This window comes from Protopterus annectens, chromosome 1.part2 (assembly GCF_019279795.1).
Source record: "Protopterus annectens isolate FY-2018-M chromosome 1.part2, PAN1.0, whole genome shotgun sequence".
NCBI classification, from domain to species: Eukaryota; Metazoa; Chordata; order Ceratodontiformes; family Protopteridae; genus Protopterus; species Protopterus annectens.
Window position 1 is genome coordinate 615,844,623 of NC_056727.1, and position 15,721 is coordinate 615,860,343.

The following is a 15,721-nucleotide window of genomic DNA, read 5'->3' on the forward strand; positions in this document are numbered from 1 at the left end:
CCATAGTATTTCTTAAAAAAATTTGGGTCATTTTTTTTTTCACCAAGAAAGGCAGAATAAATATTTAAAATCATCCCCTTCTGGTGCACTTCCAGTATGCTAAGATGAAACACATTGGCCAGTATTTCAATAGTTCAAAAATGAAGTTTGGCAACAAACCAAGTTGTCCCGGGACATCTTCATGAGGGGTTAGATAGATATTAGTGGGTGTTAGGTGAGTTAGGGTAGTGAAAGGGTTAAGTGGAGGCAGGAAGGATTGGGAGGAAAGGAGATAAGGGTAGGGAGAGGCTTAAAGGGACAATCCCAGCATTTAAAATTTGGGTACACAGTAAAGCTGACCAATGCCACGCCTACTTTTTACATCACTCACTTTCCTCACCCACAATGTCCTTTTTCTTTTCAATATCCTATAAAGTTTCAATCCCAATACTATTTTGTCTCCCAGTCTGAACTACAGCTTGGTTTTATGGTCCTGTCTCAGAATGTTCAATTTTTTTGTATCATATTTTTGGTCCGTTTTTCGTATTAGTGGTAAACTACTGCAAAACCTATTATTCTATCAACCTTTCGGTATGTAATATGTCAACAAATGAGCAGCACATCTACTTTTGTTTAAATCTGTACACTGTAAGAACACATACTACTTTACCATCTTAAACTGAACACAGTGATAATGGCATCCCGATGCAGTAGTAAAACAAGCAACAGGTATATAAACACAGTGGTTTCTGTGCCTCTCAACTGCTTATCGCAAGAAATCTTCAAAGCCAAAGGGCAAACACTATTTCATTTTCGGTCCCGGTAAACAATCTATTTCAAGAATGTTAAGTAGTAGCTTTTTATAAGAATGACACACATGTCCGACATGCCTCTCAACTTACCATCTTTTCACAGAATGTCCATATGTTTCCATTATAAATTGCTTGTTATGTTATCTTCATAACATTTGTGGATTCCTTGCAAGACGTAGGATAGTCCAATATTAGGTATTATGGCAATCCATTTTCGGTCAAGAGAAACAGCTGTACAGCTTGGAAAAGAGCCATTTCTCATGTTGGAAAAGTGGTTGCGATAACGCGCAAGTACTACTCCGTGAATTAATACTTTATTTTTTGGAGTGATCGCTCATTGTGGTTGGTTTCCCCCATTATTTCAGGCATTGTTCAAATTTCTTGCTCTAAGAGGTACAGCAAGGTTCCTTCCAAGCTTTGCAAGTAATCACTACTGATAATTTAGTTTTAGTGCGATCGTTCATTGTAGTTTATTTCTACAGTAGCCACAATGAATGATCGTTGTAAAAAAAAAAAAAAAACAAAAAAAACATTTCTGTCCAGAGCAGTTGTTCCCTGCTTTTGTTGTAGGCATTTTTTCTGATTTCTTCCTTTAAGAGGCTGAGAGGTACGGTACCTTGTTCACTAAATACTATTAATACTTCATTTTTTGCAGCGATCGCTCATTGTGGTAGGTTCCCCCTTTATTTCAGGCATTGTCCATATTTCTTGCTCTAAGAGGTTCCTTCCCTGCTTTGACACTGCGTTCATTAATAGCTTAGTTTTTAGAGCGATTGTTCATTGTGGTTTATTTCTACAATATCCACAGTGAACGATCGTTGTAAAAAGAAAACTTGTACTGTCTGGAGCAGTTGGTAACCGCTTGCTCTAAGAGGATGAGAGTTATGGCATGGGCTATAAAATGTATATGGGCAGGATTCACAAAGGCTTGCATGGAGTCTAAGAGTAGTGTAAGACTCCATGCAGCCTTTGCGATCCAGGAACAGCCCTAAAGTCCATGTAAGAGACCATCTAAAACATCTCTTACATGGAGTGGGCGTGGATATGCTAAACACCTCACTTGCAGCCCAAAGGCATGCAAATGAGGTAGATTAGCGATCCACGAAGCCCAAAGCAGCCCGTGTAAGAGCCGTTTTAGCTGCAGAAATGTACTCAGTTGACAACTGAGTACGTTTCTGCAAAAACCAAAACGGAGCCATGTCAGCTCCAAATAAAGGGTGCATATGTGTCAGGCAGCATGCCAATGGCCAAATATGTGGCCATTGGCAAGGTACCCCGATGCAAATATGAAAAATAAATTTTTTTTTCGGCGATCACCAATGTTTAAACGCAGCGCAGCCCCGCGCAAACGGGCTGCACTGTATAAAACATAAAAATGAAGGTTATAAACCCACAAATGTGGGTTTTATGTAATACATGGATTTACAATGCAGGGACCAGCAGACCAAAAACAACATGGCCACCGTTTAGTGGTTGCTAAGGGGGGAAGCTGAGTCTAAGACATGTAACTAAGCATTAGTAGGCAATCTGATGTAAATGAGTGTTAGGATACTGAATTCCACTGTCACATAGCAAATGAGCACATTCTGAGTAGTGCAAGAGATACATAAGGGGGAGGAATAGAGTAGGAGATAGGTGACATCACAGGGGGGAATGGTAGAAAGAAATGAAGTTCATTGGAGGTCAGTGTTACATGACAGATGTCAGACACATATCATGGAAAGAGGAATGCCACAACATAAGCATGGAAAGTCAAGAAATGGAAGGTGTACACTGTTGCTTACACCAAAGTTTCTTGCTGGGCGTGCATGCGCACGTGTGCGCGCCATGAAATGCGAGTAGGGCAGTGTGCGCGCATTTAAGGCAGGCTGAGCATGTGGGAGCCTGTTGACAGACTTGTAAGACTGTTTGCGCTGGTGTGCGCGCATTTTAACCCGAATAAGCAGATTCTGAATCGTGTAAGCATGTGTGTGTGCATGTAAGCCACTGTGAGCGTGTTTCTGCTAGTATGCACGTTGCTCCCCCCTGAGGAAACAGAAAGGAAAAAGGAAGCAACAGAATTAGTAGGAAGCTAGCAGGGAATACTGCTGGAGCTAGCAGGTGAAAACAATTAGAAGCAGGCAATTACACAGGCAGAATAGTAGCTCAGCCCAGCACTTAAAACTCTGCAAACAGCAGTGAAGGCTGTTTCTCTCAAGAGACACTGCAAGACAGGAGTAAGCTATTAGAAGTGAAAACTGAAAAAGCTGAACTCAGAGCAGAAATGCTAGGGGCTGCCATAGCTGTCATAAGGAGACATAGGCTACTTGATGAGGGTGGTGACAATGCAGATGGTGCCAGACAACCCACAGTGAGGAGACGGAGAACAGTGTACAGGCCCAGGGTCACCTACCACGGGTTACATGAGCTGGAGATAGTAGAGCGCTATAGAGTGGACAGAGACCTCCTGCAGCAAATTGTCGAGCTGTGCAGGCCACACCTCACACACAGAACCAACAGAGGGGAACCCATCCCAGTGGAAACCAAGGTATGTGTTGGCATAAGAATACTAGCAACAGGTACCTTCCAGAGACCAACTGGTGATATGATGGGGATATCACAGGCATCAGCCTCCAGGGTACTGCACCAATTCCTGGATGCCATGTCAGCACATGTCGGTGATCATGTATATTTCCCCAATGCCCGTGAGGTATTGGCCAGCAATATGCATCTCTTCCAGCAAATAGCGGAATACCCTGAGGTAGTGGGTGCAATAGACTGCACGCACATATGCATCAAAGCACCAGCCGGTGAGTGGGGTAGGGCCTACATTAACCACAAGGGCTTCCCCTCCATCAACTGCCAGGTCGTGTGTGATGCCCAGGGCATAATAATGAATGTGTGTGCTGGCTGCCCTGGGAGCTACCATGATTCCCATATCTGGCATTTGACGCAGCTGTACCAGACATTTGCCAATGGGGACATCCCACATGGACACCTAGTGGGGGATGCAGGTTATGCACTGGAGCCGCGGCTGATGACACCCACCAGAAAGGCACACACACCTGAACAGGAATGCCATAATGAGGCACACGCACAAACACGTAATGTAATAGAGCGTGTGTTTGGGCTGCTCAAGTCACGGTTCCGGTGTCTGGAAACATCTGGTGGAGCCTTGCAGTACTCACCAACTACATGTACCCAAATTGTCATGGTATGTGCTATGCTACATAATATCATCTTGCAAAAACAGCTGCAGCAGGACCAGCATAGGGCCGGGCCAAACAGCCCCCACCATTGCCAAGGCCATCACAGGCAGAGCGTGACTCGGAGGAGGAACAACCTGAGCCTGCCCCAGTAGGCAGAAGGAGGCATGCCCAGTATGCCCTGGCCTTGGCAAAGAGGCAATGCATAGCAAATACACTGGCTCAGTAGGAACCCTGAGAATGATACCCCTCTCTGACTCACTCATATAATAACATGGATGATGATAATGACCAGGCTCTCTCACCACGGAATGGTAAAAACACTTATCGCAGTCAATGAACAACTCAAAGTTCATGAAAAACCAACATGAACCCGTTAACAGAGTAAAAACAGTTCCTTTCTTTTGTAATGACGAATCCAGTATGTAGACACAAAACAAGTTTAATTGGTAAGCGCTTTCGCGTAGTCACCACTACGCTTCATCAGACAGTAACATGGATGCCTAAAATGACATAACCTGCTCTCAAACATGTACAGGGAGTGTAATATGTGCATCCGACAGAGGCAGCCCTACAGCACCACCTAAGGCATGAATGCCATGTGTTAAGCAATGTAACACCATGTAGTATATGCACACTTGAGGACCCTGACTAACATCCTACCCTCACCAAGCATGATGCCACAATATGATGATGGGATGATCAATTGCAATAATTGGCTGAAATATTGCAGTTAGTCAAAGGGGATCCAATGTGTGCCAGCCTGGGATGACATGCTGAGTATGACATGATGCTCCACCTGCTAGGGGTGGCATGCATCTATCAGTCCAGGCCTTATGGATACTGGCAAATGCTGTCGTTGCCCACAGCATGCCCTGAATAGGTAAGGCTCAAAACACAAACCCACCTCCATAGGTATCACAAGGGATAAGAACCTAGATGTAATGCTACCCAATGCCAGAAGTCTAAACAGCAAGATGCATGCAGTGTAAACTCGCCCAGTATGGAGAATGTTGATATCTGTCCTGTAACAGAAAACTGGGTCAAGGCTCACAACAGCACCCTAACACTACCAGGTTACACCTCATACTGTGCTGTACAGCCTCAAAACATGGAACAAGCTACAAAAGGAGGGTGACTAGCAATAATTGTCAAGGATAACCACACCCCCATGTTGGTACCACAACAAAAAGCAGCATGGACTAGCCATGTTCAAGTAACAGTGGCTAAAACTGCTTCCCAGTTTATAGCCTGCTACAGACTACCATCCTAACACCAGGAACTGCACCTGGCCTATGTTGGAATACATGAATATATCAAGCCCCCCAAACCACATTATATTGGTTGACTGAAAATACCCAGACATACACTGGGAGCATTATACTAGCTCCAACACTGTAGGAGAAAAGTTCCTAGAATCCATAAACCAAAATGCCCAGGAACAACGTACCACTCCCACAAGAGGCGTAAGCATACTGGATGTGATAATCAGCAACATGGGTACTGGATGGCAAGATGAGAAGTGTATCCCTCACTAGTAAGACCAGACCATAGAGTAATCACACTGGATATACACATCCTGACCACAGTCCCTGGCCAGAAAACCACAGTGAAAAACATGTGTAAAGCAAAATTTGCACTCCTCCAAACTGATGTGGAATCCATTAAAGGCCCTGTGCAGGTGCAAAATATGGGCCACACCTTAGAACCTGTTATACAGGCATTCCATGAACACAGCCAAGAATGCTTGGATTATGCAATCCCAAATAGGTTTCATAGGTTTCATAGGTTCATACTAGGCTATCTGCCCAAGGGCATTTATAAGCCTAGCCCATAGTTATGTGGCTTTCGCCACCCCTTTAGTTTGAATAAAACTATGCCTATTATTTTGCTGTGCCTCTGTCAAGCAGTGACACTGAAGTAATCCCTGGGGTATATCTGCGATCTCCCATCCATTGGTCAAGATTCCTCTTGAACAAGGCCAGTGAGGTGCTCTGCCTCACATGTACCGGGATTTTGTTCCACAGCATAGGGAGTCTCTGGGTGATGAATTTGTCCCTCCAGCACGTTCTATTAATAACCGTGTCAAGGTTTAAGTCTCCTGCCCTTGTGGTTCTGAGGGATCTAGATTTTTTGAGGTGAAGCATATTCATCAAATCTGGGTTTGACATGGCCTTATATGTCAGGCACAGGTCACCTCTGAGCAAGCGGTATGAGACTGAATAGAGCTGGAGTTCTTTCAGTCGGGCAGCATAAGACATATTTTGAGACCCTTTATCCTTTTGGTGAGGAACTTTTGGGGCTTTTCCAGCTGCTGCAGGTGTCGGGTCAGATACATTCCGAATGGGGCATTGTACTCAATCATAGGTCTAATGAGTGATGAGTACAGGGGACGATGACCTCCCTTGATCTAGATGTGAATCCCTTCATGATCAGGTGGGCAATGTAGAAGGTTTTCCTAACTACTTTAGCAACATGAGTGTCAAACGAAGGCTACTGTCAACCTGGGTCCCCAGATCCCTGATGACTTCTTCTGTGCTCATTGGATTGCCACCTATATGGTAGCTAGGGGTAACCTTGTTTTTCCCGAAGGGTATGACTATGCATTTCTTGGCGTTTAACTTTAGGCCATGGCTCTGGCACCAGTTATCCGTTTCTGTGAGGCCCTTCTGAAGGATATCTGTGTCAGATGTGTTTTCGACTATGGCACCCAGTTTGCAGTCATCTGCAAACTTTGTCAGCCATAACCCTCCTGTGTTTGCTTGTACTTCAGAAAAGTAGATGCTGAACAAGAGTGGACCCAGGACTGAGCCCTGTGGGACACCACTTGTGACAGGCTTTGAGTCTGACATGGCTCCAGCAACTCTGACCCTGTGGGTTCTGTCACTTAGCCAGTTTGCAACCCATCTTGTGATGTATGGGTTTACATTCAAGCTGATGAGTTTTTCGATAATACGTGAGTGGGGTATTGTGTCGAAGGCCTTTGCCAGGTCGAGGTAGGCTGCATGGACTGCCTTTCCCTCATCAACGGCCTTGGTGACTGTCTCGAAAAAGTCAACCAAGTTTAAAAGGCATGATCTGCCTTTGACAAAGCCAAACTGGGTTGGATCCAAAGTCTGCAAGTTCCCTGTGTCTTTATTTATGAGTTCCATTATGATCCTCTCCATGGCTTTGCAGATAAGGCTTGTCAAGCTAATGGGATGGTAATTACCAGGGTCGGTGGAGGCACCGCCCTTGTGAAGTGGGACCACAGTCGCCGTGCGCCACTCCTTGGGTACGTATCCTGAGGTGAGGCTAAGATTAACCAGCTGTCCTAACTGCGGGTTTAATTCCTCATTGAGTTTGTGGAGCACACAGCCGGGGACACCATCCGGTCCCATGGATGCTGTGTTTTTTGCCTTGGAGGGGGCCGTTCTCACCTGGGCGTTGGAGATGTTTGGGGGCTACAATCCTCTGGTATAGATATCTCTCCTTTGGGGGCAGTTTGCACTGAACCTGTCAGCCAGTATGTTGGCAATGTGTGTAGGTTCAGTAATCTTCACATCATTTTGAACTAATTCTGAGCATATCTGGGAGTTTCCTCCTAGGTTTCTAACATAGCTAAAGAAGGCCTTATGATTGTCTTTTGAGTCCTTGGCGATTTTTCTCTCAAAATTTGCCTTGGATGATTTTATGAGAGCTCTTAGTTTTTTACTTATAATGATCAAAGGTGTCTTACCTTTCAAGGATTTTGCTCTATCTTGTAGTAGCTTCCTCCTTTTGTTGTAGAGCTTGTTTATGGCTGGGGTCCACCAGACTGGACGCTTGCCTTTGGTACAAAGAGTCTTAGTTTTGTTTGGGATTGCCTAATCCATGCAGTCCTGCAGGTGCTGGTAGAAGGCATTTGTAAGTGATTCAGCAGTTTGAGTAATGTTTACCACTGGCTCAGGGGCCTTAAAGGAGACCACGCTAGTTTTTAGAAGTGTGAAGTCGGCTTTTGAGAAGTTTTTCACTGTGGTCTTTTTTATTTCAGGTGACACAATGCCATACACGCAGGCATCTGGCATGCTGGACTCCAGCCATTACCAAACCATGCAAGAGAATGAGGAAGCTACTACATGACAGAGCAAACATAAAAAGGGAAGTAATCACTGATTAGTAGTATGGCAATAAAATATGTCCACACATACAATCCACTAAGGCCAGCTACAACAAGTTGAATCTGTGAATCCTGAGGCAATGTTACACCTGCCCAAAGTACACAGACAACCCCTAACTCCCCCCAAGAAATACAAATATATGTGAGAGATGCAACCATTTATCCAAACCGGAGGATGAGCTCCCTCAACTCAGTACTGTCAAAACTAGTCACGAGGAGAGGGTAACCACACACACCAAAAACCCAGTCCCACATAGACCTATCACAACTGCAAACCAAAGACATAAACACAGAAAAACATCCCCAGAGGCCCTAATTACCAACACACCACACCAACAGAGGCCTCCAAATCAGACCCCCAAGCAACCACAACCTCCAAACATAGCACATGCAACACATAGTGCACAAAGCTGGTGTGCCAAACAGTCACAGGCCAGAAGGAGAAACAACATGCCTGATACAGTTGTAATAGGTGACTCCATAGTCAGACACACTGCTGTCCCACTCACCAGACTGAACAAGAGAAAGGGAACAGTAAGCTGCCTGTGGGCTGCTACAATACGCCACATAGCACAAGTATGCAGGTCACCCCAAAGCAAGTAGAAATATGATGCAGTCATTGTCCATGCTGCTGTGAATGACCTGAGATGTACCTCCCTGGACTACAGGAAAAAAGACATAGATGAGCTCTCCGATTATGTACTCCAGGCCGGCATGACACTGACCATTTGCAGCATCCTACCCTCACCAAGAATGATGCCACAGTACAAACACAGAATGATCAGCTTTAACAAGTGGCACAATTACTGCTGTCATTCCAAGAGGATCTAATGTCTGTCTGCTTGGGATGTCATGCTTGACAAGCCATGCTGCTGCTCCAGGGATGGCTTGCACCTGTTACCCCTGGGTGTCTGGATATTGGACAAGGCTTTTGCCACCTCCATAGAGCCTTACGTAGGCAAGGCTGAAAAGACTAACCCACCACCCTAGAAAACATAAGTGGTAAGAAACATAAGGGTAATGCTGACCAATGCCAGACGTGTAAACCGCAATATGCATGCTCCTGAGGCCCTCCCCAGTATGGAGAACATTGATGTCTGTGCAGTGACAGAAACCTGCTGCAAGCCTCCTGACAGCACACCAGCACTACCAGGTTATACCTCATATCATGCGTTATGGCCCCAAAACCTGGACCAAAACATAAAAGGAGGGGGAGTATCCATATTCAGCATAGACCCATACGTCCAGGTAACTGACAATGCATGAAGCATCGGAGACCACCCATGTGCACCTAACCATAGGCAAAACTGCTGTACAGTCTGTAGCATGCTACAGACCACACTCTCACACACAGGAACCCCACCCAGCCATCCTGAAGACACTGGACAGTATGAATGTCCCACCAAATACCAAACAAGGTACTCACAAATTATCACATAGGTGGTAAACCATTATGTATGCAAGGAGTAATCAGGGACCTAGGGACACAAGTGGACAGTAACCTGTTATGTGACACTCACATTGCCAATCTGGCTAGGAAGACTGTCTATATTGGACACCGTATCATGAAAGGATTCACATCTATGTCAGCAGAGGTCATTGTGCCCCTGTACTGTTCTTTTATCAGACCCATAATCTAGTACAATGCCTCATTTGGGATGTACCTTACCTGACACCTGCAGCAGTTAGAAAGACCTCAAAGGTACCTCACCAAGAGGATAAAGGGTCTCAAATATATGTCATATGCTGCCTGGCTGTAGACACCCCAGCTGAATGCAGTCACATACTGCCTACACAGAGGCATTGTATGCCTGTTGTACAAGGCCATGTCCAACACAGGAGTAATGGACATGCTCCACCCCAGAAAACCCAAAGCCATCAGAGCTGTGAGAGTGAGAGATGTCATCCTCAACACATAATGAAATAGGATGTGCTGGAGGGACAGATGACAGTGAGAGATGTCATCCTCAACACATAATGAAATAGGATGTGCTAGAGGGACAGATTCATAACCCAGAGGCTCCCTACACCCTGGAACAGAATCCCACTCCATGTTAGGCAGAGCCCCTCACTGACACTCTTCAACAGGAATCTTGCCAAGTGGATGAATGATCATAGATGTACACTGGGGGTCTTCACTGTGTCACGTCCAGACAGAGGCACAGTAAAGTAAATCATAAATGGCCATAATATTCACATAGCAAGTGGTGGCGAAAACCACACACACTCTGGCTAGGCTTATAAATGCCCTAGGGTGGATAGCCTAGTATGAACCTATGAACCTATGAAGATACAAATTGTACAGGACACTAAGGATAATCACAAGGCTTTCTCAACTGATGGTAGGAACCTTGTTGGGAATTCACGAATATGCTCTGAATCACTCAAATATTACAAACAACATACCAAACACACACACATATTGCCAACATACAACCTGACAGGTGCAGTGCAAACACCCCCAGAATGCAAAATATCTATCCCAGAAGACTGCTGGCCCCCTGACATTGCAGATGCTGAGGTAACAGCCAGCATCTACAAAGCAAAACACACAGCAGCAATGGTATGAGATGGGGTCCTGGGCTGAGTCCAACATGGACTCCAAGAAGAATGGAATGCCAAATCACACTACTGCTCAATGTCAGCCTTACCACAGGATATGTACCCAAAGAGCAGTGTACAACAGCAGTGGTCCTTCTCAACAAAGGTGTTGCCTGAATGGATACTGCAAACTGCCACCCCAGAATCCTGACAAGCTTGGTCTGCACAGCTATGGAAAGGATCAGCATGTACCGCAGACATAAAGATATTGGGGACCTACTGACACCGGACCCTACCCATTGTGGCTTTCTTAAGTGCAGATGCTGCCCCTGAAACATGTTTGACTCATTTGAAACAGTCATTAAGGTCCTTGATGAGGGCAATGTGGTTCACACAGCGTAGCTGGACCTTGCAAAGGCTTCCATACAATACCCCATGTGTTCATTATAGATAGGCTCACCAGCTTAAATATAAACCCCTATGTCAGTAGAGGAGTTGCAAACCAGACCAAGGACAGAACGGACATGGTCAGACATGCTGCAGCCATGGCAGACTACAAACCAGATATAACTGGCATCCCACAAGGCTTGGTACTGGGACCTCCCTCGTTTGGTATATATGTTCCATAGGTACAGGCGAACATTGTGTCTGAACATGTTTGCAGAGGACTACAAACTGGCCACCATATCTGACCCTCCAGCTGACACAAGCATCCCACAAAAGGGCCACATAGAAACAGACAACTGGTGCCATAGCCATGTCAGCAAGCTAATTGCAGAAAAGTGTATAGTCAACCCCTGTGGATATACAGTAAGTGCCCACCAATTACCACATAGGTGTTAACCCATTAAGTACTTAACATGTAATGAGAGACCTGGGGACACAAGATGATAGATATCCTGCATTGGACAAACATGTGGCTGTAATGGTTACAGAAACATACCATATACCTACCTACCATGAAGGTTGTCAGATCTAGATTAGGGGAGGTCATTGTGGCTCTGCAGTCATCCTTCATCAGCGTTACAATTGACTACAATAGCCCCTGTGGGATGTACCTCAGCAGACACCTCCATCAACTGTAAAGTCCCCAAAAGTACCTCACCAGGAGTGTCAAAGAGCTTGAACAGATGACATGTGTTGCCTGATTAAACAAACTGCAGCTCCACACACTGCCACACTGCCCACCCAGAGGCAAGCTGTGCCTGATGTATAAAGCCATGTCCAAGCTGGAATCAATGAACATGCTGTACCTTGTACAATCTGAATGACAGTGAGCTATGCACATGAGAGACCTGAACCCCAGCACTGACATACATAGGACAAGCTGTACTGAATGATCCATAACACAGAAGCCACCCCCACTCATGAGTAAACTCCCAGTACATGTTAGCCAGAGAGTCACTCATCGACTCTCCTCAAGAGGAATCTTGATGAGTGGATGGGAGATGGTAGGTTTACCCTGGGTATCACTGTTACGTCATGGGTAGATGGAGGCACAGTATGCTAACCATGACATATGTCATGGCAAACTCCACCTACAATGTGTGTCGAAGGACAAACACACTCTCCGACTAGCATTAGAAATGGCCTAGGGCACATTGTTAGTGTTTGCCAATGTACACCTATGTTGTGGAATACACTACCAATGTTGGACAAGCCTGGTTTAAGTAGTTCATATTGAACATAATGCAACATGGTCAGATGTGCACAACTGGCCCCTAACCAGGCTGTTGTGCTCACTATGAGAATGAAAAGCAGTGATAGGACTAAAGGCCAAGATACTGTCCACCACAGTGAAAGTACTGAACCAGTACACTATACGGTACTACAGTGTTAGGTCAGTATAAAAGGATGTTGACAACTGTATGCAAAGTATCCCATGCAAACCCTGCAGACAGAGTATAATCCCTGTTGTGTTCAGACACAAAGCAGTTGGACAGTAACTACACAACATGACACACAACACACAACCATAAATGTGAGATATTGTTGAAGTTCACACTCATCCACAAATGTGGAGGGCTGCAGAGTTCAACATATGGAAAGCTCACACTGGGCATGCCCGCACACTTTGATAAATGAGACATATGTCAGACAACATGCCATGGGAAGCCTGAACTGGGCATGCTCACACACGTAGGCCAAATCTCAGTTTAGCATTTGGCCACACATATCTGGTATTTGTAAGTGTAATTCCAGGAACCAACCATATTACAGCAATCTGCCCAGTGCACACAGTTAAATGACTACAGAGACATACGTGATATAGTGGATCCCTCCCATATTCAAACATCTTCCACAGATACACAAATTGTTCATAGAAACAGGGAATGCTATGGCAATAAAGACCTGAAAACAGTCTATCAGCAACAAATATTGTGCATCTGACAATTAAACATATGGGTGTAGAGGTCAACACTAGGCTGTTTGCCCTAGGGAATGACAGCTTAGCCAGAGTGTGCTTGGCGTCTGCCTCCCCAGTACAGTAGGCTACTGTGCCACTGTAAAGTAGGTCACATAAGGCACCGTGTGAGGCTAGTGTGCTGTGCCTCTGTCAAGCAGGGACACAGTGGAGATCCCAGTGGTTGAATTTGCTAAGCCACATCCATGTTGTTTGTGTGTGCTGGAAGAGGGTTGCTGAGGACCTCTAACAGTACGTGGGTGTCAATAACAGACTGAGGGGAGCCTTATCTGCATTGTCTGGACAATTTCACTGTCAACACTTTGTCGTGATGATTATGAGGGATTGAAGTGTCGTGCCAGTACTGTTCAGAGATATCCTCCCTTTGTGGGTTACTGCTCTGCAATGTATTAGCTCACTCTGTCTGTTGGACAGCTCATATATGGCTGGTGTACACCTGACAGGTGTCCTGTTGTGGAGCAGTCACGGGTATATTTGGGATAGCATGATCAATGCAAACCTTCCACATGCTCATAGAATGCAATTGTCAAGGATTATGCAGAGTGGCCTGTATACTCCCCCAGCATGGGTCCTTTGAAGTCTTCCACCCCAGTCTTCACAAGTGTAAAGTCTGCTTTTGATAGATACACTTTGTTTGCATTGACAACCTTGCCTGGGGGTGGGGATGGGATATGGATGTCCAGGGAAAGGTGGGTATGGCCACATATCAACAATGGTGGTCTACCTCTGGTGTGGAACAGTGAGTACCCATGTTGTAGATGGTCAGGTGCAATATGTATTCCCCCTTGTGGCTGTGGTGAGTGGTCCTGCCATAGCACATGGACTCACAAATTGTAGTGGCTGTAGGGTAATGTTGTAGAGGCCTGAGTAGTTCCCACACACAACATACCTGTACCTGACATTAACAACTGGAATGGTGTATGTGAACACCTGCATATCTTGGCACTGTTCCCAGGGAAGCAAAGTGTGTCTCCTGGATGTGGGAGGGGTGGTCCAAACTGGTTGTGTTGTGTGTTACAGGTCCTGTGGTCACGAAGCATGGTATAGAACATAACCTACCAGTGCGATGTGCATAACTGACCCTGAAGTAGGTGGCTGCAAATGCATATATATGCTATCCCCCACCTGACAGGTAGTACTAGATGTACATACCTCTGTAGAAATAATGATGTCAGCACCCTATAAATACTGCAGGTGCAGAACAGATGCCCAGTAATTCAGATAGTGCACTCTGCTAATGCGTCTCCCTCAAGTGTCATAATATAGTTAGGTAGGGGTATGAATCCTGCAAATGCTCAGCATGTGTGTGTGTGTGGCTGAGCGGGGTTGGTGTGTGTGCAAGTCAGAGTGAGGGAAATGTCCCTTTTGGCAACTGGGAAAACACACTACAGGATGCACATTCCCCTTCTAACCACTGATGATGTCAGCACCCTATAAGTACAGCAGGAGAAGGGAAACCTTCCAGTAATGTGAATAGTGCACTCCGCTAATGCGTCCATCTCGAGTATCATAACATAGTTAGGTAGGGTTTTGAATCCTGCAAATGCTCCGTGTGTGTGGAGGGGGGTTAGTGTGTGTGCAATTCTGTTTGAAAAAAATGTCCCTTTTGGCAACTAGGAGAACACACTACAGGATGCACATTCCTCTTTCTAAACACTGATGATGTCAGCACCCTATAAGTACAGCAGGAGAAGGGCCACCTCCCACTAATGCTAATAGCGCGCTCCGCTAATGTGTCTGTCTTGAGTGTCATAACATAATCAGGTAGGGGTGTGAATCCTGCAAATGACAAGTGTGGGTGAGGGGGGTTAGTGTGTGTGCAATTCTGTGTGAGGGAAATGCCCCTTTTGGCAAGTAGGAGAACACATGACAGGATGCACATTCCCTTTCTAAACACTGATGATGTCAGCACCCTCTAAGTACAGCAGGAGAAGGAATATCTCTAAGTAATACGAATAGCGAGCTCTGCTAATGCGTTCATCTTGAGTGTCATAACATAGTTAAGTAGGGGTTTGAATCCTGCAAATGGTAAGTGTGTGTGTGGGGGGGGTGGTGCAAGTACTGTGTGTGCAATTACATGTGTGAGAGAACTGACCCTTTTGCCAACCAGTACAACACACCAGCTGCTGTATATACCAATCTCTACACAGAGATGATGTGAGCACCCTACAAGTACAGCGGAAGAGGCCAAATCTCCCAGTAATGCAAATAGCACGCTCTGCTACTGCATCTCTCACTACTGTCATAGCACAGTTAGTTATGGCTTTGAATTCCACACATGCCACATGTGTTCTTGTCACACAGAATGCCCATGTGTGTGGGTTGTTGTTCACAATAATACATGACATCGATTAAACCAGTAATGGCAATGGACACAGATGATGTATGTGTGTGCCAAATACACATATGTACCTGTGACCTTCAATAGTACCCATGGGTCATACCAGCCTGTGCCACATGCTCAGAGAGCTCTTCAATGTTCCCTATCATGTAGTCCAGGGAGGTACATTACAGGTCAGCCATAGTGGCATGGACAATGACTGAGTCATATGTATCCATGCCTTTGACTGACCTGTATGCTTGTGTCATGTGGTGAACCATAGTGCCCCACGGGCATATCACTGTGACCTTCACCTTGTCC